A 25,802-nucleotide genomic window follows, 5' to 3' on the forward strand; every position below is an offset into this window, starting at 1 on the left:
CTCTCCGCGGGTACGGCGGGGGCACCGCGGGCAACTTCTGTAACTTTCTGCGCGGGGGCGGCGCGTGCGTGCGCGCGCCGGGCCGAACCGCGGGGGCGGGCGGTGGGGCGGTGGGGCCCCGCGGTCAGGCCGCGGCCGCACGGCGCTGCGCAGCCCGGGGCGCCCCGCCGCCGCCGCCGCCTCCCCGCGATCCGCCCGAGGAGGGGAGGGGTGGGGGCCCGGCCGCCGCAGTGCCTTGTGGCTGCGGGTGTGCGCGGGGCGGGGAGCGGCGGGGGAGGAGGAGGAGGAGGAGGAAGGGGAGGAGGAGGAGGAAGGGGTTGTGGCAGCCGGCGGTGGGCGCGGGGCCGGGGTCCCTGGGCGGGTGCCGTTCGCTCCGGTGTCGCTGCGGAGCGGGGGGGAGGGTTGAACGCGCGAGGGGGGCGGGGGAGGGGAGGTGCCCGCCGCTTCTCCCCCGCCCCGCCGTGTGCGCGCCGCGGGGACCCCGCCGCCGTGCTCGTCCCAGGCCGTGGGGCGCGGCGCTGTCGGGCCTGGGCGCTGCGGGTGGGACCGTGCGGGCTGCGTGCGGGAGGCCGGCACGGCGCGGCGCGGGAGCTGCGGGAGCGGTGGCGGTGCCGTCATGTGGGCCGGGGCCGGGGCTGAGGCGCGCTGTCCCGCGGCGGTCGTTGAGCCAGGAAGCGGTGCCCTGGTGGGAGGAGGACGGCTTTGCTCCTTCGGCAGTAACTGCTGCTGCGTGCCTGGTTTTTAGGAAGCAGGTGAATGGGCTGTGTAAGTGACCCGGTAATATTTCTGTGGTGTTGAAGAAGAGTTTGAGCTCAGCGCATTGTGTTGGCAGTTCCAGCACGGCTCTGTTGCTACTGAAGATAGGTGAACGGTTTAATGCTGCTCATCCTCTTATTTCCAGAATTTGCTGCCACAGTGGCTGATAGCGTTCATTAACTTTCAGCCTTTTGAGTTTGCATGGACCAAATTACAAAGCCACTCCTCTCCTGTTCACTTCTCCTCACAGCCCTACAGTGGCACTGGGCCCTGCTCTGGGGGAGCCTTGAGCAGCTGTGGGGCATGGAGAGCTGCTGAGGCATTGCACGGTCCTGAAGAGTGCTCAGCCCAAACCATTATCTGCAGAGCAGCACTGCTTTGCTTCCCGACAGCTATGGGCCCCTGTGAATAGGAACTGTGTCAGTACCAACCTCTTACAGAGTTTTCAGGACTATTTCTTGTTTATATCAGTGGTGGTATCACACGTGAGGTACACAAAGCCCGTGCAGATCTGCACACGTATACATCTGCAGGCATGCATGCGTGCTCCTGGTTTTGTCACTTGGAATACAGCTACTCGAGGGCTGTGTTGGAACTGAGCACAGCAGTCAGCTGCGCTGTGTCACAGGGATAAAGCAATGTGTAACTGTACACCCGTGGTTACTCTCCAAGTCCACAAGTGCCACGGTGAGCTCGGTGTTCGCAGCCAGCCCTGGGATCCGGCACCCTGAGCAATGCTGTCATGGCATGGCCCTCAGAAATACTAGGAACAGCTTTAGAAAGAAAGGTTAATCCTAAATGCCAGACAAATATTTGGGGGATCAGATAATTTTTCGTATGTTTGTATCTCATTTTGGTGAGCATTGCACAATAAAGTCCTGGTGAAGGTACTGTCATTGTGTCAGTTTTCCAGTCAGCAGGTTCTTTTATTTTGCTTAAAAACTGAAGTTTTCTCAACTTCGTATTTTCTCAAGCTCGAGGCCTTTACTGGCAAAAAGGCCCACACATTGCACTGTTACTTCGTAGGCACGTATACTTCATACTGCAGCTTCTGAAGATGCTGTGTGCTGCAAAGTAGGGTGTGAGCATCTGCCCTGTTCTTCTTTGTGTGTCCTGGTGGTGTCAGTGCTCTGTGAAACCCAATACATCTCAGTGAGGAATACTTTATTCCTATCAAGAATGATACTGTTGCAATAAGACAGTTGTATTTAAGTTTTTAAAGCACAGCTACATTTCCCTATAGGGGAGAAAAAAAAAAAAAGAAAAAAAAAACAACCACAAACACTGAGGATGCGTTTGCATATAATGTAGCGTATTGTATTAAATTGGAGCAATAAAGGTTAGTTACTTGAGAATATTTGTGTTTTTATAATCCTGAAGGTGCAGCTTGTTCAGTGCAGGGCTCTCTCCCATTGTGGACGTGTGCTGTGCAGCACTGCCCCGTGGCTGAAGGCAGCTCCTACCCAGTCCATCTGCAGTGCGAGGGCTTTCGGCAGGAAGAATAAAGTCCTTGGGAAAGACAGCTGCAGTGACAATGCCCACTGTCTCGTGGTCCTTTTCTTTGTTGCTGATGTCACTGTCTCATGGGCAAAATCTGGGGTTCGGTGCTGAGCTGAGTTTTGTTAGCACCACCCGGATTGCGATTCTGGAAACTGCTGAGGCTTGTGAGATGTAAGCCTTGAGGATACTGTCAGTTCGTTTAGGAGAAAAGGCTGAACGAAAGGCTGGTGCCAAATTCAAGTACAAATGTAACTCTCTTTGTCTGCTCAGCACTAATAGGCTGTGCGCTGAAGGAAGGCAGTGCTGAGCCAGTGCTGTCTCTGTCATGCTCATTTTTGCACACTTGCCATGGTTGGCTTCTCTAAACAATGCAAACCATTTCCAAGTGCATATGAAGTATTTAACGAATCCCATGCATTTCTGTAGTATTCTTACCAATGTCAAAATGCTTGGTTTACATTTATTTCTGCATTTGGCTGCTGAGGTCAAAGGTTGGGTGTTCTGTTACAGAGTATGTGCCCTTCTGTGTGACTTAGCTTTTTGAGCTAGAAACTGGAACGCTGATATTTACTTTGTAGAAGGGTATATGGCAGCATCCATTCAGCGCTCGTTTGCTGCTCTCAGATCATGTAGTTACAGATGGCTACTCTGGCAGGAGCCCCTGTTTTTATTTTTAAATAAGGTGAAGTTCAGTGCACCACTTTATTTGTGTTAGTTGTTAAAACATTCTCATGCTCCTGGTGGCAGATAATGACAAATCTCTCAATGCGATGCTGGGAGCAAGGGGGGCGGAGAGGGAAACAGGGAGGGACGGAGGGGGGGGGGAACCCTCCTGAGCATATGGAGACATCCAGAAAAAGATGTGCATCGTCAGCTGTGATTCCATTGTGTGCTGGCGGACAGGATCTGAGCCTCTCTTCTCTGGGGGATTTAAGCCTCACAGAAGTGTTCTTCGACTTTTAGCCGTCAGGTTAATCGAGCTTAGATAACGTCCACTTCACTTATTTATTATAGATGGTATTTTGATAAAGATAGTATTTTGATAATGTTTTAAGATTTCAGGCAAAATATGCAGTTGCGAGGATTCCTGCTGTGTGTTGGAATAACATTTTGAGCAGCAATGCATGTCGCTGAAATGGTAACTTGGAGTAGTAAGAGTAATTCATATTATGACATCAGCGGTTACGTGCTACTAAAACAGCTTACCACTTTGAGGTTAGTAGTTTGTCAGCAGTATTTGCATTATGCAAACGCTCCCTGTTTTAATGATTCAGTATGTTTAGCCTTCTTAAGATATACCAGGTAGGAATGCGACGTGGGAAGTGACAGCTTGTGTAGTTGAATCAATGTAGGGTGCAACGTTTAAAACAAAAACAAAAGAGAATATCATCATGATGTATTTTTAAATCAGGACTTAAACTAACAGAAAGCCCGAACTGTTTTGTCAGTATTGTGATGTAAGTACTTAGAAATAGCATTAGCATGAATTTACCTGATGGAAAAAAAAAGCTGAGTGGAGGAAATTAATTTTCTGCTGCTCAGTCCTGCATTTACTCATTACCTAGAACAACGTTTCCTCTCCTGAGCTTTTAGAATATTTCTGCTGCTTTTATAAAATTACTTTGAATTGATGAATAGTTCAAGAAAATAGATGTTGAATGTGGTGGATTCACTGCATTACATTTTGCTATTGTTTATGATTTTTCAATCTTGTTCCATGGAAATAAGATGTTATTCAAGTTAAGTGTAATAGAAATTTGCTTAGTTTTAAGGAAATCATATAGGTTCAATTCCTACGGAAAGTGTACGGTCGCGGGGGTGGTTGGCTTTTTGAAGTTAGTTCATTAATTTAGATGTCTAAAGCTGTACAACAACACATTAACATTGCACACTTTTTTTTCCTTCTGCAGCTGCATCATTATACCATTCCAAGCCATGCATTTCCTTAAATGGCTTCCATAACAATCTCCCATTAATACAGTTACTGGCAGATATTATTCTTTCTTTGCTGTCATTTTTAGCAGTTATAACTGATAGTAAATCTCACTCTTTCTGTGAGCATGCTCTGATTAGGTTTTTTCAGGAGCCTTTTTGTAAAATGCACTTGATTTTTGCAGGTAAGGTGCCGAGCTGTCTGTGCAAATCCCAATTGTGGTTTTTGTGTTGTTTTTCTTTGTTGGAGAAGTTACTTGCTACTTGGAAAGGTTGATGTATTTTGCTGAAGTAGTAAACTTTATGGAAACTGTTCATGTATTAATGAAATGGCAAGGGATATAGGTGACAAATTAAAGATGCATACTGAATGTGTTGCTTTATCTGTAATTCTTGGGTAATGCAAATCACATGAACTTATGTGGGGGGATCCTGGGGTGTACTGAGATGATATATCTGATGTAGCGATGACTGAGCGGTGCTGTTTTGATGCTTTTTTTAGTGAGCTACGTAAGACATATTGTTGCTCTTTGGTAGGATTTATAGTGGGCATATCACAATTGGCTGCTTTATTGGCTGCCTCCTGGAAAAGACTGGGATTGAAGAAGGGGCATGGAAAGTGAAGTATGTTTTACTTGCTAGGTCAGAATTACTTCACAGATGGTGTAAGATTCCATAGTAATTCATCTGTATGTGAACAAATACAGTTTTTCATTGCCATTAGTATTGATCTCTAATGAGTCCTACACAGGGATTCTGAAGAAAATTGCTGCAATTAAAAACAATGCAGTACGTCACTTATTTGTACTCACAGATTATGGAGGAAGTATTGAAGTGCATTTCAAAAGGAAACTTTTGTGAGGAAGGAGGAAATTCTGCCTATGAATAAATTTGATAGTATATCCTGACACTTATTACAGCTATTTTTATGGACTCACAAATACATCATATGCCTCCATGACAGAATCAAATTTAGAAAAATAAATCAAGGTCATATGCTTTTCATTCCTTTTGCAAGTGAGAGTTCAGGTATTACCTGATCTACAGTGCAGATAACTTTCTTTCAGATTTCTTCCACCAGACTTTGAGTTTGCCAGCTTTTCTGTCCCTGAAGTAATGTCAGGGGGTGTGGACCAGCCACATTTGTTATTCTCAAAAATAAATGTGATTATTTCAACTAATTTCACTTGCTGCTCTTACATGGATTTGTACCTTGGTCTTCAGAGATACGAGCTATGTCATTCTCCTTTCCTATCAATTTCCTAAAATAGTTTCTTTGAGGAGGAAGAGTGAGGTTATACAGATTAATATATTATTTATTTTAGCAGATTACAACTCCTGCTTCAAGAAGAGCTCTGCAAATCCAAGTCTGCATGTTTTGAGTATTTTTGTCTTTTTTTCCCTATAATTGAAATTTACAAGCGAAAGTATGCTGTTTTGTTTTAGTAGAGCTAGAACACTTATTGCCTTTATCTTTCATTGTTTTTTTTTTTTGTTTGTTTGTTTTTTTTTTTTTTTTAAGCCAACCTGTTGATGCTCTCAAGTGTAGCTTTAATGACATAGGTTAAAGCTTTTCTTTTTTTTTTAATTACTTTTAACTATTTTTTTTTTTTTTTTTTTTTTTTTTTTTAACCGACTTGTGTTGGCAGTTGTGTTACAAATGTACTTCTGACTGTTCTGCTCTTTTTTGGGGAGGGGAAGTCATGGCTTGCTTTGATACAAAGATACTGTGTTTCAAGTGACCTTCAGTTGTTTTCTTGCTGCAGTTGTGTATGAGATTAATCTTAACTGTACTGTACGAAGATGACTTGTCTTCATGTTCTTCAGATTCCCTCTTATACTGTGTGTAGATGGTCAGAAAATACATCCGCTAAGCTTACATGCACTAAGTAAATGTCTTTCTTACGTATGTCTGAAAGTTGTCCTTCACTCTTCTCTGGTATGCTGTAGTTTGTCAGGACAGTGTTGTTTGTTTTGTTTGCAACTTGTAGTTTTTCTGAGGCAAGGAGGTAACACAGCTTTGACACTGGCATAGGTAGCTAGAATACAGATATCTCTTTGCCCTTTGAAAGAAAGAAATTACTGTGAAGGAACAGAAAATGAAGATGTCAAGTGGCCTGAAGTCAGAGGATGTTGCACTGTTTTGGGCCTTATCAATTGCACCTAGCCTTGAACCTTGCCTTTAAAAGATTCTTTTTTTCCACTTTGGAAAATGAAAAATTGATTGAATGGTGGTATTGGAAAATGACGAGTGTGAAGAATAGTAACTGTGATATATTTCATTTTTGTGTCATAGCTAAAGCGATGCAGGGACCATTTCCTCATGTATACTTTTGTTTGAGGCCTGCATACAGGCCTTTGAGCACCACCATTAACAGTACTATATCACTGTGAAAGCTGGCTTTATGCAAGGGTGCTTTCTGTTGAGTTTCCAGAGGCACCCTAAGGACCTTGTGATTCTTGTGGGAATGATTAGCATGGGAATAGGTGCTAGTGGTGCAGTTTCCTACAGTGTTGCTTTTCCTTTGTACTTCAGAAAAGGGCCTGAAAAGGAAAGCAAGGACTAATAGGTGATGTCAGTGCCCAGTATTTGTCGCTTTCTTCAGAGGTGCTGTAGTTTAATGAAAAGAATAAATCTGGAGTACCCTGAATGATATGTGTTTGGGTACATCAGGCTTGTCGCTAGTTGCGGTACAATTTGAGGCTTAGAAAGAAAAATCTTGTTAGTAGTGTTCTGAAGATAGTATTTCTGTATGAAACTGTCATACAGTGTCTTGGCATTCAGACAGCCTGGTTATTACTGTTTTTTAGAAAGTTTTACTTATAGAGCAAGTGGAAATGACAAGTTCTGGAGAGTTTTTGTTGTTGCTGCCCTATGTTCTATTAACTAGCCATTGGGAATCACATTAGCTCGGTGCAGACTTTTTGAGCAGTGATACTGGAAGGCCACATAGATCAGGAGGGGAGGACCTAAAATATGTTAGCAATAGCAAAACACCGGCTGTGCTGGTTGTTGAGAGATGAAATGGTATGAGAGTAGTGCCCATCCTCCTTTGCTGACCGACTGAAAGTCAGGCACGAGGAAGAGGATTTGGCCCTGGGACTTGGAAGATGAATGGAAAACACTTTTGTGTATCCAAGCTCTTGTTGTCGTTGCTATCCTATGGAAAAGGGCCTCCCCACCATGGCTGGGGCTGCAGCTCTCATCCTCTGCCTTTGGCATGAAGGGCACTCAGCACCCAGCCGTCTCATCTGCTAGTTGGGCAGTGGCTTCTCCTTGCTGCCTCTTTCTGTGCTACAGGTGTCTGACAGAAATTGTAATCCCTGTGAAATTGCCACATGATCTGGTGTTCTACTGAGAATTTTATTCTAAGACAAGATGATGTTTTCCATGAATGCGAGCAAGCTCCAAAGCACCATATTTGTGATTTGTAGGCCTCGTATACTTAGGCATTCCTGAGGGGATAATGTTTGTTTTCAGATCTCCTGTGTATATATTTTATGTAAGAATACTTTTTTGTTAGTGGGCCCTTTGGCAGCTTGCAGTGGTATTTTGTCTAACTAGAAGAATTCAGGCCAAGTTTATTTGAAGAAGGTTTATGTGAGGTGGAAGAATTGACAGAAATAACATCATTTTAAAAATCCATTTTTCTTGAGGCATAATTAGTGCTTTATGTTGTTGTTGTTGATAACTTATGGCTCTTCATGTTCTACTCTTCTGTTAGTCAGAATGACGAATTAAAAAACTCTTTGGTAGCCTGCTTGGATACATTTTACATAAAGTACTGCTTGATCTACAAAAAAAAAAGTCCTAGTATAGTATTTTTTGTGGATAGTGCTGTGCTAGTATTACCCTCCTGTTCCTCTTCCCTGAATCAGTATACATTGCTTAGTGATGTGTGCATTCTGCTATTCTGAAATCCTAAGTTCTGTGCTAATGAAGAGATTAGGTATTTGTTGTTGTTGTGTTTTTTTTGTTTGTTTGTTTTTTTTAAGTCATTATAATACTATTACTTTATTATTGTGTTAATTTTTCCGCTGATGCTCATTGCTGAGGACAGTTGCCTTCTAAGTGAAGATTCAAGGAATGTGGTTCTACACATGCAATTTTTAGTGACAGTTGAGAGACATTTTATAAAAACACCAGTTTCTCCTTTTTAAAGACTTGATTATAAAGTCAACCAAAAAAAGGAACCAACCACTTTCACAGAGAGTTACCACAGATTCTTTTCTGAAAATGAGGACTGTACTTTGTGTAAATTAGTTCAAACATCGTAGTTGCTATCTGCAGATTTGCAGGAGGCAGCAGGTAAAGAGGAAGTTGTGTGCCTATAGTGATTATGCAACTGGAAGGAAATTATTGTTGTGTCTGGGAAAACAGTTAATACTCTGCAAAGTGTATAATGTTTCCCTTGTTATGTTACACTTAAAATTGTCATATTTTCATTTCTTCTATGCCTACCTCCAGAAAAAGGCTAATTCTTTTTTTCTCAATTTTGTTCACAGCACACTTGAGATGTGTCTGAGTGCTGGGGCTCCCCATACTCACAGACTCTGAAACTCCTTGCCTGCCTCGCTGAGTCTCGGTGAGTTGACTGTTATTGTGTTTTGTTGGACTGCTTTTGTTCTTCCTCCTTCACCAAGAAATTTGATGTGAGATGTCTTAAACTGATTACGTGGATACAATGCAACAAACGTGTTCCACTGTGTGGTGGAATGAGTAAATGTGGTGTTGCAGTCAGTAGAAATATGTACACCTTAGAGACTTTGAAACAGTAGCACCCAAATTGGTTATGGAAGCAGGGACCTTGCTTTTGTGCCAAGACCAGAAATGGGACTCTGTGCTGAGAAGGGCTGAAGGAGATCAATGTGATCTTCCTTCCCTTGAAGTTTGTTTGATACTTGATCCTTTAACCAAGGAACTGATGTTTTTCAAATGTGCTGATTATGGTCTGTCTTATGGTGAAGGTTGAGTATCAAATAATACAGGCTTTTTCATCCAACTATCTGCACTAATAAATTACTTAAATTGAGGGTTGAAATAAGTATAATGACACTTGATGACTTAAACTGCTTGTTGCTCAAAAATTACTGTCTGATGGCTACATCAGGCAGTGCTGTTCCTGTTCAGCACTGCTCAGGAGAAGGGATAATGCCATTGAGAATTAGGAGAAGGGACCACTGCAGATTGTTTAAATGCATGCTAGTAATAGTTTGGTAGAATAGTGAAAGAAAGTAAAATATAACTGCTGTATCTTTATTTTAGGCATGTTTAATATATCAGTGTACTTACTTGGTATAAACCTTTTACAAATAAGCGTTTGAGATTTTATGTGAGAACCTTTTCAGAGTACTCATGAATAAATGTTGTCTTTTAACACATAGAGTGACTTATTAAGGTCGGAAATATGTATTTTTGAAGCTTGCACACTAAATATAGAGGTGGGGAATGAGCCAGCTAAGAAGGGCTTTAGTTGTTTTGGGTCATAGCTGTTTGTACAATGCTGTCCATTTATGGATTAAAATTATGTATGCCTACCTGCCTACCTCAAGTATAATTTCCTCCTTTGTTAATTACATTGAGCGACTGTTTTTTTGGTTTTTTTTACAAGCTAGCAACTCTTTTCTTTAAACTTACTCCATTTTCTAACATCAGTGAATGAAAACAGGTTTAAGATGCTTTTCTGAGCTTCTGTTTTTCTGCCTTTTTTGGTGGCTGTACTGATAACAAAGATTTGCAGTTCATTGCATTCAATAAACTTTGTAATATTGGTTGAATAGTTTGTTTGTACAATGAATTAACTTGAAAGTGCTGTGCCACGTAGATGTTGTTTATTGCTTGCTTATGTACACTTATTGCTTACACGGTATTATTTGTTTAAAGTACTTCACTGAGCTGCATCATGTTTGTAATGTGTGCATGCAGGTTTTCTCGTTAATAAGCTGTATTTGTGATCATTTAAATTAATTGTTTAAGAAAAGAATATTAATCTCAAAATATCTGCTTTTTCTTCGAGGGAAGAAAAGACTCGTAATAAAATGAGTTGGGTATGACTAGTGAAGAAAGAAAAATGCCATTGCCAAAATTCCCCCAAAGAGAACATGAAATTTTGTTGTCAAATTGATAGCGTGTTTGTTTTCATTTCAGACATCTTGATTATAATTTTCTATTAAACAAGGAATATGTTAGGTTAAAACTGAGAAAGGTAAATACATAAAAAGCAATTGCATATAATTACCTTTTTTTTTCGTAATTAATCTGAGTGGGGGAAAAGAAAAACACTAAAAAGGCAACCTTTCTTTTGTTTAGTGCTGCTAAATTCTGCACCAAACTTCTGAATTTTTGTTGTTATGGTACCAGATTACTTTCTGGCACTTCTACAAATACTGACTAAAACATGGTTGCTGTTCTTGAAAAGTTCACAAGTTTTAATACGAGCAACTAAAAGGTAAAATGTGGTATATAACGTGTAAATAGATAATAGTGAAGAAGAAACCTGTACAACATAAAAATGGATGTTGTGAAATGATTCAAAAGGCAAGGAATCTGCCTCTGCCTGGAAGCAGAGAGGCCATTTTCCCAAAGAATATCCTGATGCTCTAAATGGAATGCTTATCCATGTGTGCCCATGATAGTTCAGTGAAAGAGAGCTGCATGAAACATGGAGCAGTTTCAAATTTTGGTTCCTTTGAAGTCTTGGAATTGATATCATCGAATTCTGAAGTCCTATTGTTTGACTTATTCAGATGCTCTCCCTCTATAGAACAGTATCAATTAGAAACGAATTTATGTTAATTAGTATGTGAAGTTAGGAAGGATATACCAGCTGGAATCTCCTAAGTCCTGGCCTTGGCTTCTTAATGGGAGCTGCCTGTGGAATAGGTGCTGCGTTTCACTGGCCATCGTGAAACTGGGCTGTGCCATGAGTGTGGCTGAACTTGTGTTCACTCTGCAGCTGCTGTGAGCTTTTCAGCAGGTGAAATTCTTGGTGCTGATTGGATCTATTTTGAATGTGATACAGTGCATAAAGGTTTGAAAGTTGGACATGATAAATGGCTTTAGAGCATACGTGAAGAAACACATGGAAGTAATGTGAATGCTGGAATTTGTGACCACACACCAGTGTGTGTGGTGGCTAGGGTAATGCAGGGTAGCTGCTGGGTGCTACCAAGGTACTACATGCAGTTAGAGATGGCAAGAAGGACAGACTTGCAAACCAGCCAAACAGATAAAAGTGTGAACTTGACTTTCCAGTCTAAAAATTTCCAATCAGAAAGTATCTTCTCTCTCATTTTCTTTTTGTATTAAAAGTTTTCTTTTGCAGGGAATGTTTCTCAGGGAAAAGAAGAGAATGTAGATTACAGGAATCTCAGTTTTCTGTCACTTTCAATGACGCTCTGTTTCAATCCAACTTTGTAGTGGCTTCATTGGCATTTGTGTTGTAGTTAGTGTCAAGTGTGATACATAGGAGATACTTGTGTCTGTTTGTTATGAGTTATAGCACTCCTTATTGTTTCTCACAGCAGTTGTAGATAAAGAAAATTCTGACAGATGTCTCACTTAAGATGGAGTCCTCCGAATACTTGTATGTGCGAAAGGAGTGCTGTCAGAAAGTGAAGCATGATACTGAAAATATAGGAGTACCTCACACTGAAACAAGTTTTATGAGTCTTTACTATTAATTTGAAGGTGCGGGGAAGAAAAGATTACAATAGGTTCCAAGTATGAAATATAAATGAGGGAGGGAGAGAGCTCCCTTCTGTCAGAATTCAAAGCCGTGCTGGGATGGAGCCCACCAAGAACTTAGGTGTAAATACACAGCACCTTGACTCCTAGAGGAGCAGTATTTCAGAAAAAAAAAAACTGAAATAAAATAGTTATTGATCATGGGAACGGATAATCTTTACTGACTCACATCTTCTCATTTGAAGCAGAACTTGTGAACGATTTTTAGCCTGGTTTGAATTGGTTTGTGCTAAATAAAGAGAATGCTCACATTCTGAGACCTCAATACCGAGTGGTTCTGTTCTGCATGAAATACGATTGGATTTTCTGTTTTCAGTCACTCCTGTAGCGATATTAGTTGATGTGGATTGGCTATAAAGGTGCCTATTAAAATAGATTCTTGATTATAGTGAATTTAATCCAGTCAGGGTCAAAATTGTACTCCTAATCTGAGAGTGAACACTGTGTGTGGGTGGTACAGTGAGAAATGAGCATCTATTCAGATTTGTGAGATCTTTTTTCTTTTTCAAGTTGGGAATGGTGATTATGGAAATTTTTCATTTTTATTGTATGGAAGAGGTGAAATTTGCACAAATGCAGTATGTTGCTTTGCCTTTAAAATTAATGAAAATGGAGAATTCAGAGAAATCTCATCATCCTTACTACTAGTAGAACTAGATTTGTTAACAGTGAAAGCAGATTTCAAGTACTTCAGTATTTTGAGGCCACAACATTCAATTTCATTCGAAGTCTGAGGTAAACTTTCCTTAAATATGTAAAACTCATTAATTACCTTGAATGGATTTAAATGGAGTGCTCTGTCAATGAAATTCTTACTGAACTGATAGAATCAAACCCCATTTATCAAGTCCTGTTGAAAACACTATCGTTCAATTGATTGAAATTTGTCTTTTGTAGCAATATCCAGGAAGATTATTTCTAACACTTCAGTTTTAGTGAGATATATAAAAAAAAAAATATTTAGGAAATGAGATAGCTAACTTGATTTCATTCACTTCTTAAATATTGGTCTTGACTTAGTGATGGGCTTTGGAAAGATTTTTTTCATTTCTTAACTTGATAGGAACCTTTTTATATCTCCAAAGGTATAGTATGTATGCATTTTCAGAAGAAATAGCTGTCATTATTGTCTGTGGAAAATCAATATGTATTTTAAATATGGATTGATGACATTCTACTACCAGTATTGGAGCCTGGGAATTCTAGAGGGGTCAAGAACAGGACAACTGAGCACTTGTATCATCAAAGAAGATGAGATGCATTTATTCGGGCGAATTTTCCTCTGGGCCTGCCTTTAACCCCTGCATTGGGAAGAGTGAAATATTTACCCAGCTCAGCTCTTGACAGTAAATAGTATTAATTAAATACAGGGCTTGAAAATGACACTGGTATTTCAGTTTAAGGATGGTAGATTTTGCCTTGGCTTTCTGAATATTGAATTCCAGTAGTCTGTTTATTTGACAGCATTATAGTACAATAATTTGAGGATCATAGATATTTCTGTACATTAAAGTGGGTGAATTTTTATCATGCCACAATGCTGGGATGTTAACTCTGAAGACTTATGTGACAAGAATAGTAAGTGAATTTGCAACTGGTTGATATAAAGCGTGGCACAGTTTGTTTTCATCTGACTAATTTACCTTTATACTAACTGAATTGGCAAGAAATTTTAACTTTGTTTAAACAAACTTTGGTTATTGAAAATGCAGTCTTAGATAATATTTCATTTATTAATATCTTTAACTGTCTTAAATGTTTTAGAAATATCTCTCCAACCGTACACAGCCTAACAAAACAACTCATTTTAGCAATCTGCAGAGAGAGAAGGTATTTGAATATTTTCCTTCCCCGGAAAAGACAGCCATTTGTGGTTAGCTGACTGCACAGGCACCAGATTTTAGTATACGTGTTTAGCAACTGATGATCCAGATGCTTCCTCTTTCTCATTATCAGTATTTTGTTCCTCAGTAATCCCAATTCAATAAACTACAGTGTTCAGTATACACCAAGCTCCATATATTTCCCAATGACAGCAATAGGTGATCTAGGAGCATTTAAAAACAGAACTGAGAAGAGTTGCATTTGTAGTAGGTATTTCAAGTCAGTTCATCCTTGAGGCAAACGGTGTCATACTGAGTTAAAATGTTTCCATTCATTTTCTTTCAGCATGCTTTTCTCCTGCTTTTGTTGATACTATGTAGACCTTTAACTGTCCATACCCATTGAAATGAGGATTCTGTTTTGCTTTGGGTTCCTTTGTCCTTCAATCTTCAGGCACCTGTTTCACAGCTATGAGAGAGATGTCTGCTGCATTGCTTTGATCAGGGTGTAAGCTTGAAACTCTGCTTTGTGGTGCCACAGTTAGTAGTATTTTGGAATGGGATTGAAACATAAATTTCTCTGAATGTAGGTGGCCAACATGTATGAAATTTCACTTGAGTTAATTTTTATGGCCTTTCAGTTTTCAGTTGTGGTTTTTCGCTTGGCTTCTCTTCACAAATCCTGCTTAGCTCTATTTTTACTGCTTAGAACAGCTGGGGAGACCATACAAAAAAACCTTCCCTGTCTGGAATTGTAGTGTGTAACTACCTGAATGTATTCTACGATAGAACAGAGTATGTATGATGATAGCTTCACGTGTGAATACTGATGTTTAAAGTGCTTGTCTGTGACTATGATGCTGGTCTTGGGTTCCTCATGAGCCCACTCTTGTCATAACTCAAGTTCTCATCTCCTGATCAGCTCTGAAATATTTAGGGAATCAATGCATGTAAGTCTACTGTATAACACTTAAGACATGCTTGATACAAATTGACAGAAGTTTTAAGAAACTGTTACACAAAAAACCAACCTGCAATACATCATCTTATATGAAAATATCTTATGCTGTTCTGCTGCTGTTATATACCAAATGTGTTACCACCACTGTTGTACACTACAGGAGGTGTGCTTCAGCCTAAACTGTTACATGTCATTTGTTCTGTTAATTTTCTGCTTTCGCTGGTTAGCATCAGACGTGCTGTGTGTATATACACCTGTGTAGTATTAACTCATTTTTGAATATCAGCCTAGAACCAAGCATATGGTGCTCTGCTCCTGTTTTAGGGCACTATTAGAAAGAAAGAGAAGAAATGTAATAGCCTGCTGGTGGTGAATTTATTTCCAGTAATGACAGTTCAGAAAGTTCGGCATCATCTGACAACAGTGATAATGCTTTGGATAGTACATACTTGTCTGCTTGGTTAAAACCCCAGGGCAGGGGAGATGATGTGTGGATCAGGACACTCTGATCCATGTGAAACTGCCATAGGAGAGGCTGGAGATGAGTCGGTCAGTCCCTCTGCTTCCCAGTGCCTGTTACCGTTCCACAAGTGCTGCTTCCTTTATTCCGTGGGCCTCACCAGTCCCTGGACACCTGCAGGACATGTCTCTTGCCACAGCCTACATTACCTGATGTGGTTCACGGGCTGGGGAATGCTGTCTTGGGCCCACATGGACACCAGTGTGCATGGTCAGGGCCACACCTGTCTTGAGGGGAGAGAGGTGGGAGGGTGCATCTCTATATGCTGCCTCAATTGGAACGTGCAGCAGCATGGAGGAGGGAGTCGTGGTGCTCCTGCTGCACAGCAGGGTGCCCAAGTGGGAGGATGCTGCCTCTCTGGGCTGCTGATATTCCCTTCTATCTATCTCTGCCTCTGAAACATTTGTGCTTCTTAGTGCTGCTTGAATACCTTGTTGGAGAGCTGGATTTCTCGTGTCAGCTGTGAGTACCCTAGCTGCTGTGCGTGCCGTCCAATAAAGGACGGGAGTTTCTTCACTTTGCCACTTCTTTTTATTTAATTTATTTATATGCTACCTATCAGGTTGTCTTTCCAGGCAAGGTACTGCAGAGGAAGCCAAGGTGTACATTTACAGATATATCTAGCAATTAAATTCCCTTGTGGTTGCTTGTAATGCTTCAGGATAGCTTACTCTACTGTGATGTGAAGTAAACTTTCTGAAACAAGGGCATTTTTGCTGGCAAACTGAGGATTTGTGCAACTTGAAACAGTTTTGGAAATATGTTAGGTTTTGTGTTGTTTGGGGGTTTCTTTTTTGTAGAGACTGAAATAAAAAATCCACTCTAGGGACAGCTCTGTTCCTTATAGCAGTGGTGTCTCTGTTTCTAATTAAATGAATACATTTGACTATGAAGATACATTACTAATTTGATTTTCCCATAGTTGTCACTGCATATGCCATCTTTTTTCCAGATACTTTGATTAGACCAGTGTGAAGTATTTTGCCATGAGGAATTCTTGGAAATCTGAAAAGATCAAAATCAGCATTTTTAGATCTTGCATTAGAGTAATGGAGAAGTAAAAAATATGAGCTGTTCAGAAGGCATCTCCCAGAGAGATATGGAATTTCCTTCAGGGAAGAGGGTCCCATGCTGGGTAAAACCTTGTTCTGTTAATTGAAGACTTTTTTCATTTGTATGAGCTGAGTGTACAGAAGATATCACCTTTCACTGTTTTTTAAGTGATTTTATTCCATTGAAAGAAAAGGAAGTTGGTAATAGCGTAGTAGCAACACGTGATTATTTTTTTTTTTTAAGGTATTGTAGTAATTGAATGCTTTTGTTTGTTTCTATATTGTAATTTGTATTGATTGTATTACCAGTTCTTCGTTCTGTCCTGTTGCTTTGTTTAGAGTATCATGTAACTTTAAGAATCTTTATGCCATGCTGATGATGGTCTCTGTGGCTCTTTGTGTGAAGCATCTGTTAATCTCATATGGTGCTGAACTATCAGGTTTGTTTGTTTGTTTGTTTTTAAACTTGAGACCAGAGTCAGCAATGAAAATCGAACTTAGTGATAGTTTGGACAATTCTTTCCTAATCAACAGATTTGGGTGAGGTGGCAGGAACTGTCTGTAGAATTTGACGGCTTACAGAGTTCATCCCAGAATGAATGGATTCTGTGGTGGAAATTTAAGACTGCCTATGAGAATTATGATACCTGGGTAACTACAGCAATGGGATTATCCTCTGGGTTTGTGCTTGGGAGCCAGGAGCTTCTACTTCAGTGTCGGGGTGGTGAGAGGTGTTCTGAACAAGTCACCTGAGCTGTAAGCCCCTTCTCTTCCTTATCTGTAAAATGGACTCAGTTCTCATTATTTTCTCCATATACAGAATATTGAAGTTTGTGGACTGTTCATAGAAAATAAAAGCATTTGTTTTCCTCAAATATAAATAAAATGTCTGCTTTTTGTCTACCCGTATTGTGATATATTAATGAAGTTGTAAGAACTGCTGTTCAAGCAATGGCCTTTTTCCACTTTATTAAATGACCCAAATTGGTTTGAATTAACACTATATTTGGCTGCTTGTGTTAGGAGATAAAACCAAGCGTTGCTTTAGCTGTGCTTTTCACAGAGGAGAAGAATTAAAAACTATCGCTGTGTGGTGACAATGGAGTTATTCTTTGAAATTCTAATTTAACACTTCAGTAATGGGTCAAGCTTTCTCTGAATCCTCTGTGGGATTATTTGATTTGCTGTCTGGTTGACCTCAAGGAAAATGGGATGTCTTTAAATTACAAGAGGTGCCATGGCTATCGCCTTATAATAGAGCCGCATGGGAGAGTTTGTTGTTTTAAGTGAGGATTGTTGCCTAATGACTAAGGGATTATATGAATGGGGCTTATTGCCAAGGACTACCTGGAGGGGAAAAAGCTGTATTTTTAGAATGATTTTATTTATTTATTTATTTATTTTGTAGTTACCATCAGATGTATTATTGAAACTGGTGTGTTTGAGAGATAAGGGGAAAATACACTTACCTGAAGGGGAGGTTAGGATGGGATTAGGGTTTAGTGTCTGTTTTGTCTTCAGCATTATTTGTGCATGGGCGAGTTTTGTCTTTTCAGATTCTTTTTTATGCCTCAAGAAGAATTGCTGCTATTTTTTGTAACAAAATTGTTATTAAATGGCGTGCACATGACTGTGGAATTGGAGGGAGAAGTTCTGCTTTTTATAAGCAGACAAAGAAGCAGCTTGAATGTTTTGCAAGTTCATGCGTGTCATGTTTAGCCTGCCAGAACCTTCACAATTAATTTGCAAAGCACTGAAATAAAGAACTCAAATGCTTTGTGCTGTGTCATACATAAAGGGAATAGTTAGAAGTTAATTTGTAACTGAATTTTAAGGGGAAAATAAAGGCAGGATTTCAGTTAATAATGAATTCTCTCTGAAATTTCACTTTTTGATGTTATTTATGCTAGAGGTTCTGTGCATATCACTCTTTCATTTTTTTCAGCCACAGTTCACCTTTAGAAGCCATATAACATACCTACTCATATTTTAGCAGGTTACATATTTCTCCGTCTTATAAATTAAATTGAATTTTTAAACATCTATGGTTTGTGATGTCATAGAGTATAAATTAATACAATGAAAAGCTCAGCGGAATAAATCACTTTAACTGCACTTAGTGTCTCTTCAGGATTATTGAATGGAGACGAGCTGTGCAGTGTGCATTGTATATATTGAGAAATATCAGAAGACATTTTTGACAAGAGCTTTGGAATGAGTTGTGGGCTCAACTCCAGCACTGCTGTGTGCAGCCCCTCCTGCAGAACTTTCCACTGCTATTTTGTCACAGACTGCATGCCTTTATTTCAGCTGAGATTTCTGATTTCAGTAACTCCAGCTCCATGCTAGTTGAATTGCATATTTGCTTTGAATTGCACGGTTGAATTTATTTAGTGTTGCTTCTGATTTTTTTTCTTAATTTACTTAAGAATACAAATGTATTGGTTCGTGTAAAGTTCGATTTATATCAGTTTGAATTAATATGTTGTGGCAGGTTTCTGAAGTTGGCAATAGCTGTGGAAATGTAAATATTGTAAGATGTTGAGAAGGAATATTGGGTAAAAAGCAGTGTAGTCATCAGTTTTGTATGTGTATGTAGGGGAGGGAAATTCTTTAGGATGTGAACGTTTCTCCATAATTTCTAGTAACTGACAGCGAGATGTAAATAACATAATACAATAAGGTTTATAAAGATAGAAAGTACACAGATTTATTTCTCTATATTTCCATTAAGGGCTTGTTTTCAAATGCAAAACCTCCTCCTTCTGTCTTCTGTATTAAAATGTATACAGTGAAGTGTTAGTTGCAGCACAAGCAGCTGGGCCTTGCTCACGAGCTTCCATCTGACAATTTGGTAGCATGTTAGAATTGGGCTGGTTTGCTGCTTCAAACGGGTATCCTGCTCTTGATAGGAGGGGTGCAGTTACCCATTTGCTAATAAAAATAATACTGCTGGAGTAAGCAATAGCATCGCACACGCACACACAACCCAAACCCAACAACAACAAAACCCTAACCCACAATTCCAAAGCCCTGAACAGTTCAGCAACACTTCACACACCACAGTACACGGAGTCATGAGCCACATTGTCTTGCAAGTCTAGCTGAATGGACAGCCTCTGTCTGCATTGTGTCCTGAAAATCGCCTATTGGGACTATTTGGATTTAGAATCATAGAATGGTTTGGGTTGGAAGAGACTTTTAAGATCATGTAGTTGCAATCCCTGCTCTAGGCAGGGATACCTCCCACTAGACCAGGTTGCTCAAAGCCCCATCCAGCCTGGCCTTGAGCACCTCCAGGGAGCGGAATTTATTTTATTTATTCATTTATTTTAAAGAGCTTTTGCTTTTGTAGGGGATGTTACATTTGCTTCTGTACTTCTTTTTCTTAGAGGGGAAATATAAACTCAAGTTTGTCTTCGGACTCCAGCTCTAATAGGGGAGTGTGGGAGTTTGCGGAGATGAGTTCCAGACAGAAACCTCAAGTACACTGCAGACTGAAGCTGTACAGCACTGTGTAGGGATGCCATGAAATTTAGAGCATTGTGGTTGTGGAAACAATGAGAAATCTTCCAATCAGGGCTCTATCACATGTGGAGAAGAGTGATTTTATTATTGGTAGATGAAGCGCATCTCTGTTTTTCTTCCTTTTAACCCTGATGTGACCCTTGTAAAAGGTGAAAGGTGGTTCAAACTCCTATTCACTGAGATTTGGAGATTTCCTGAATATAAACTTAGCGGTTGTGCCAGATTATAGGGCCACAAATCATCAAGCTTTTTCTAGAATTTTGACTTTGGTTGAAGTGAGAGTTCAAATAAGGAAAAAAGTATAGCACCTCATCTCATAATTTATGCAGATGGTGATGTAGCATTTTGCCTTTATTAACTACTGCTCTCTCTGTGCTGGTGTAGACTTTCATAGCCATCTTCTTTTCCGTATGTAGGCAGAAAATACCAATAAAAATAAGGGAAAATATACCATTGTTTTTTTTTTTTTTTATTTAAAAGCTTGCTTACAGCATATGTAGGGAAATGAAAAGCATGTTCCAAGTCCTAATGGAAAAATGTCATGATATGATACAGAGCTTTTTCTGAGTGGTGGCTTAGAGAGATCATGTACCGTAAAAGAACGAGTCACTTGGCAGATTTTCCACCAGTAGTTTGTGTTGTATTTTGGTAGGTAATACACAAGACATCTTTGTGATCACACAATTTCTCCCCTATGGCCATGACAACTACTTTCGTGGGAAATGAGTACATGAATTGATGTATTCTGAGTTTTCTTAACTGCAATTAAACATCTGGAAGCAAGCAGAGCTGTCACCATAGGACCAGCCAGCTTTCTACAGAATATCAGGAATACTCCATGGGCCTCTCTTTGTAAATGTCTGCTGCAGTTATCTGGTGTCTGTTTTTCATTCAAGGCAGCATACTTAGTGCTCTGTACTCATTGTCAGGGCCAGCTTGACATCTGACCAGTAGTTCTTGATTACTATTAAATACTTACAAACATGCTTGTTGTTTTGTGTGAAATAAACATAAATTTGGCTCCACTATCATTTTGGAAGATTGGGATTGTACTGGAAAGTCAAAGGCAGAAATAAGAGTGAGAGCATAAACTGTGTCTCTTCTAGATGTTAATGAGGAAATCAGTAGGGTGATAGCTGGTTGGAAATAAGGTAGTAATAGCTCAGTCTAAGTTTTATTTGTAGAAGTACACTGGAGTGAGAATTTGGATGCCTGAATACAATCTGTGTAAATAATCTCTATTGTAGTGAACTTTTTGCCTTCAAACCTGTGCTCTGTATTAACAGAGTCTTAAATACAAAATATGTGAATAAGAAGAGTAACTCTCTGGCCACGAGTTAGGTGAATAGTTGATAAAGTGTTTAAGAAAAACAATATTGATTTTCATCTCTTTTCCCTTTACCTCTCTGTCTTCAGTCTCTGCTTCCTGGTCATGTCCAGCTAAGATAATACAGTAAATGTCTAAGCTCTGGCAAGTAAGGCTGTCACATTGATGTTTAACTGACTTTGAAGCAGTGCAGCTGTAATGGGGAAATGAATTCTGTTCTCTGTCAAAGCCTGTAAAAGAGTGTTTGTTTTAGCAGCTACTGAAGATGGAAGTGTTTATTCCATGACTGCATTGGTTGTCAAAGCTGGACATATTTTCCTGTATTAATAATATTTGGAATTTTTCATTAGTTATCATTTCCTGCTGATTTCTCAAAAGGACTATTGAGATTCTGATCACTGTTACAATCTTTTTAGCTTTGCTTTTTGTATTTGAATGGGAATCTTGGAATTCCATTTCTGTGTGTGTGTGCATGCCAGCATGTGTAAGTGCATATTATATAAAATTTTAAAAGCAGTCATGAAACTCTGATACTTTTCCATCCAAAAATGCAATGGATTTTTGTACAAGAAGCAGAAGGCCAGTTTGCCAGGTGGTAGAATAAGGTGCCTAACACTCATGAAACACTGCTTACATGTATTTCTTTTTTTCTTATGGTTTCTGTCACAGGCTTTTGCCTCTGAAGCACAGAACCCTCTCTTGATGTGAGAAGAACAACCCGCGTTTGGTTGCCAGCTTTTATTGGAATGTATGATGTGCTGTGTAATTTATTTCAAAAGTAACATATGAGGTGCACTTAACAAATGTTAGCCATTCACTATAAACAGAATCGTCCTCGAGTGTATTTGGCACATTGTGGCTACAGTAAGAAGAAATAGTGAAGTGATGAGGTTAGAGTATTTTTGGTTTGTTTGGCTCTTTAACATAGATTGTCTAGAGCCAAAAAAACTTAATTAACTATAAGGATTTGAAACTGGAAGCAATAACCATGCTAAGTAAGCCTGTCACCATCTTGGCATAGCTAGCACAGAGAGCAAGCGGCAAGGGAAGCAGCATTTTGGACTGGTATTGATTACAATTGTATGCAAGTCACTAATTATCTTTGCTGTAAAATGCTTGGTAAACAGCCAAAATGCAGCTGCTTTGAGAAGATTACACTTCCTGATGTTTTTATAGGAATTACACGGATACCAAAATGTTTCCTAAGCTTCTCCGTGATGATGAGTGAGATGTAACAGGGAAGAATGACCCAAAATCACAGTGGAAGTGAGAAGGAGAGAGAGAAAAAGGTGTGAGAACAGAGGATTATGATAGCTGCGTGTTTATGCACCTTCCTTACTCTCCTCGTTTCAATCTGATGTCTGAAGGAAATAAAACTCATGTGATTATGACTGAGACAAAACATGTTGATGTGCATTTGTGTGGCTGCGTGTGCTTGCCGCTTCCTTCCTCAACCCCCAGAGAAACTGCTCCCACAGGCTGCATGAGCATCCGCGCACAGGGAGATGGTGGTGACAGAAAGTATGCTAAAACCTATTCAGCATCAGGAGGTCCTTGTTGGGTGGGCACCACAGTAGGTCAGTGAAGGCAGCAAGTTGCTCAAGCTGCTGGTGCGGTTGTCCTGCTCCTTTTTCGCTTGCCTTGCTGCTGCTTCTTGGTAGCTGGAGGCTGCATGTCTTCTGATGCAGAGGAATTGTGAGGTTTAACACAGCCCTATCTTAAAAATCAGAAGGTTTTATGTCAAGGCACTGTTTCTTGTGTTTTAAAGTCTGTTGCTAGAAGTTGTTTACTTGTGCCATACTGGTACAACAATCTGAGATACTGATAGGATACTCTGTGATATGTATAAGTGATAAATTCCCTGTTTTTAAATAAGCCGATTTTCAAGGTACTGGCAGGCAGAAAGCATACAGTGCTGTATGGCAGAGGGGCAGGGCAGGCCTTCATTTGTCCTTCCCCTTTTTCTAACATAATGATTTTGGCTATCAGCACTGCAAGTTGTTTGCTTCAGCCTCAGATAATCAATCTGATTAAGTGTCTTGGCAGTATTTGATATTGTACAGAAAGCATTTGGAATGGTTGAGAGATATTTCACTGAGCTACTACTCATGTGAAAGGCTTCATTTTAATAGTCTTGGTGATAACAGAACTAACTGGAACAAGAGAAAGATGGAAATAATATATATTGGAACATATCTTTTAGAGTGAGTGATTGTAGACATAAACCACTATTAGAACTTCTTCCTCTGTGCCTAGTTCCCGTCTGGATGAGTGAAAGCAGTGAGACTTATGTACTTAGTCAACTTAAGGTGTTGCTTAATAAAAAAGCTGAGGAAAAAGTTCTCTGAGTAGTAACATGTTAAGCACAAGTATAATGGACTCAAGCTGTTAACGACGGGCTTCAGGTTCACCAGAGGTAGAACACTGCAGGGTGGAAGGTGCCTGTGGCTTGGGTCTGAACCCCCTGGTGAGCGCAGCGATACTTCAAGAAAACCTGAAAATACTTCTTAAATGCCCCAGAGAATTTCCAGCATGGCTGCGAACCAGCTTTAACTGGGCCTTGGTTAATTCCTGATTGCAGTATTTGAATGGCTTTGCTTCGGTGTATCTTGCAAAATGACCCCTGATAATGTGCTTATTTTCTATAAGGTTTTCCTGGAGAAGCCTGTCCCCTAGGAGCTCTGAGAAGTGTTTCACAGAGCTGGTCTGGTCTGAGCCATCATGTCCAGTGTGTGCTGCAGCATCTCTGCCAGCCAGTGCTTGCAGCTTCAGCCACTTTACACCTGGCCTTTCTCACTGCAGTTGGTATTAGAGTGGCCAGATCTTGACTTCCTAAATACTTGACAGAGGGAGAAGAAGAAAATGCACACAAACACGTACAACCGAAGCAACAAAAAAACTATAATCTAACCATCAATAAACTTGCTTTGTAGTGAAAACTTGCTTCATTCACCTTCCTCAGTGCTAAAATTGACATGGCACAGTGGGCCTCCTCTGTGAATGAATGCAAGCCTGATTTAGCTTCCTGACTGCAATGAAGAAAAGAATAGAGACATACTTTTTAAGGAATGGTTATTCAAAAGTAATGTGTTTGGGTTTTTGTTTTTTGGGTTTTTTTTTTTGCAGCACAATTATATATTTAACAGGAAACTAGGCTGCAGTCTTTATGAGTAACTCTTATTACTACTGCTTCCTTGGTTTCCAGGAGATGATGGCTATATAAAATTTTAAAGCATGCAGCATCACCTTAGTCAATTTTCTTTTCTGTCTCGTGGTATTGCTGCTCTGTTATTTCATCAGGGAATGTGTTAAATTCAAAAACTGCATGAATATGTTTTCATTTTCTTCCTTCTAACTCCTTGTTGTTGGTTTGAGTGGATTGAAGGAGCACCATAATGGAACCACATCCTGAGGTTTTACTGCAGTTTTTGCAACTTCATATGCACAGGTACAAAGCGCATCTGAAACCGTTGTTTTGCATAGAGGAAAACATTTGCTTTTTAAATTGGCATAACACTGAAACAATTCTTTTTTTTGGGGGGTGCACAAACTACTTGGAAGACTTTCTTCCTATTACATATATTTAAAAAAAAATTAAAAATATAAGTATGTAATGGATGGCACTTCTCAACCTTACATCATTGGCTGCCTGGAAACAGTATTTACTTATAATAACTAATAATAACTATATAAATGATCACATGTGGGATTGCACAGAGTTCCTTTCTCAAAAAGGTTTGTGTGGGGAAGAAACAATTTGGGATCTGTGCTGCAAAGAATTCCATTAGAGAGTCAGAAGTATTGAGCATTAATTTATTTTATTATATATTTTTTTTAAAGGACCACCAGCCCTGTTCAGTCAGTTTGGTAGCAGTGCAGATATTTTTCATCCAGCTGCATGTATTTCGTGATTGTTCGTTAAAATACTAGGAGTGTTGCTGTCAGTGTGCCTTTTACCAGTGTGTATTAGCACAGTCTGACAGCTGGCAAAACAAGCAGGCATAGACTGACACTTGTGTCAGATGTCTTTCATTATATATTTTTATTGGCTTAATTCTTTGTATGTGTGCTTTATATTGGTAGCTTTACTTTTTTGTGTGTGTGGATGAAGCTCAATAGTCTTTCTTTTATGCATAATTATATTTTAGTACATTAAAGTTTCACCACAAAATGTGATTTAAATTTGTGTGCAAAAAGTAAAGGCTTGGCTAGAAAATGACCTGAAAAGGTCTGACCATTCTTCAGACTTTAGATAAAGGAGTGAAAAGCAGAAGCTTTTGACCACCTGAAGACCTTAATGCTATATTTTTCATTTCATTGCCTTATGATGGCTCTTAAGAAACTTCTGTGATGCTGCTTTAAGGAGCAGACAGAATCCCGCTATCCATAATCAAGTGTAGAACTTAAATTATTGTAGAGAGTTAGCTAGACTCTGATGATACAGATTTTATGGCAGTCTCTAAATCCTTGACAAATAAGTAAGGCAATACTGAAGCTTAAGTTCTCACTTTGGCCCTTGAGCCATTTCGTTTCCTGATACATCTGGGAAGCATCTCCTGAGGAGATAGAGGTCCTCAGTGGTCTCAGAGCTCCTGGGATGCATTCACACCAGCTGTCAACCCCTTTTCGTAAAGTGTATCTGAGGAAATGGGTGTG

The 25,802-nt window shown here is 39.8% G+C and overlaps 1 protein-coding gene across 4 annotated transcripts in view; it reads left to right on the forward strand.

Moving 5' to 3' along the window:
* Positions 1 to 25,802, forward strand: part of NCOA2 (nuclear receptor coactivator 2) — a 189,172-nt gene that overhangs the window by 735 nt on the left and 162,635 nt on the right. For all 4 annotated transcript variants that reach the window (XM_042808607.1, XM_042808606.1, XM_042808605.1 and 1 more), the window contains exon 2: positions 8,695 to 8,774. The gene's annotated coding sequence lies outside the window, so the exon portion shown is untranslated. The remainder of the gene's footprint in view (positions 1 to 8,694; positions 8,775 to 25,802) is intronic.

Source organism: Centrocercus urophasianus, unplaced genomic scaffold, assembly GCF_019232065.1.
Source record: "Centrocercus urophasianus isolate 14NV4802_14NV808 unplaced genomic scaffold, USGS_Curo_1.0 seq_11, whole genome shotgun sequence".
In the NCBI taxonomy this organism is placed as follows: Eukaryota; Metazoa; Chordata; class Aves; order Galliformes; family Phasianidae; genus Centrocercus; species Centrocercus urophasianus.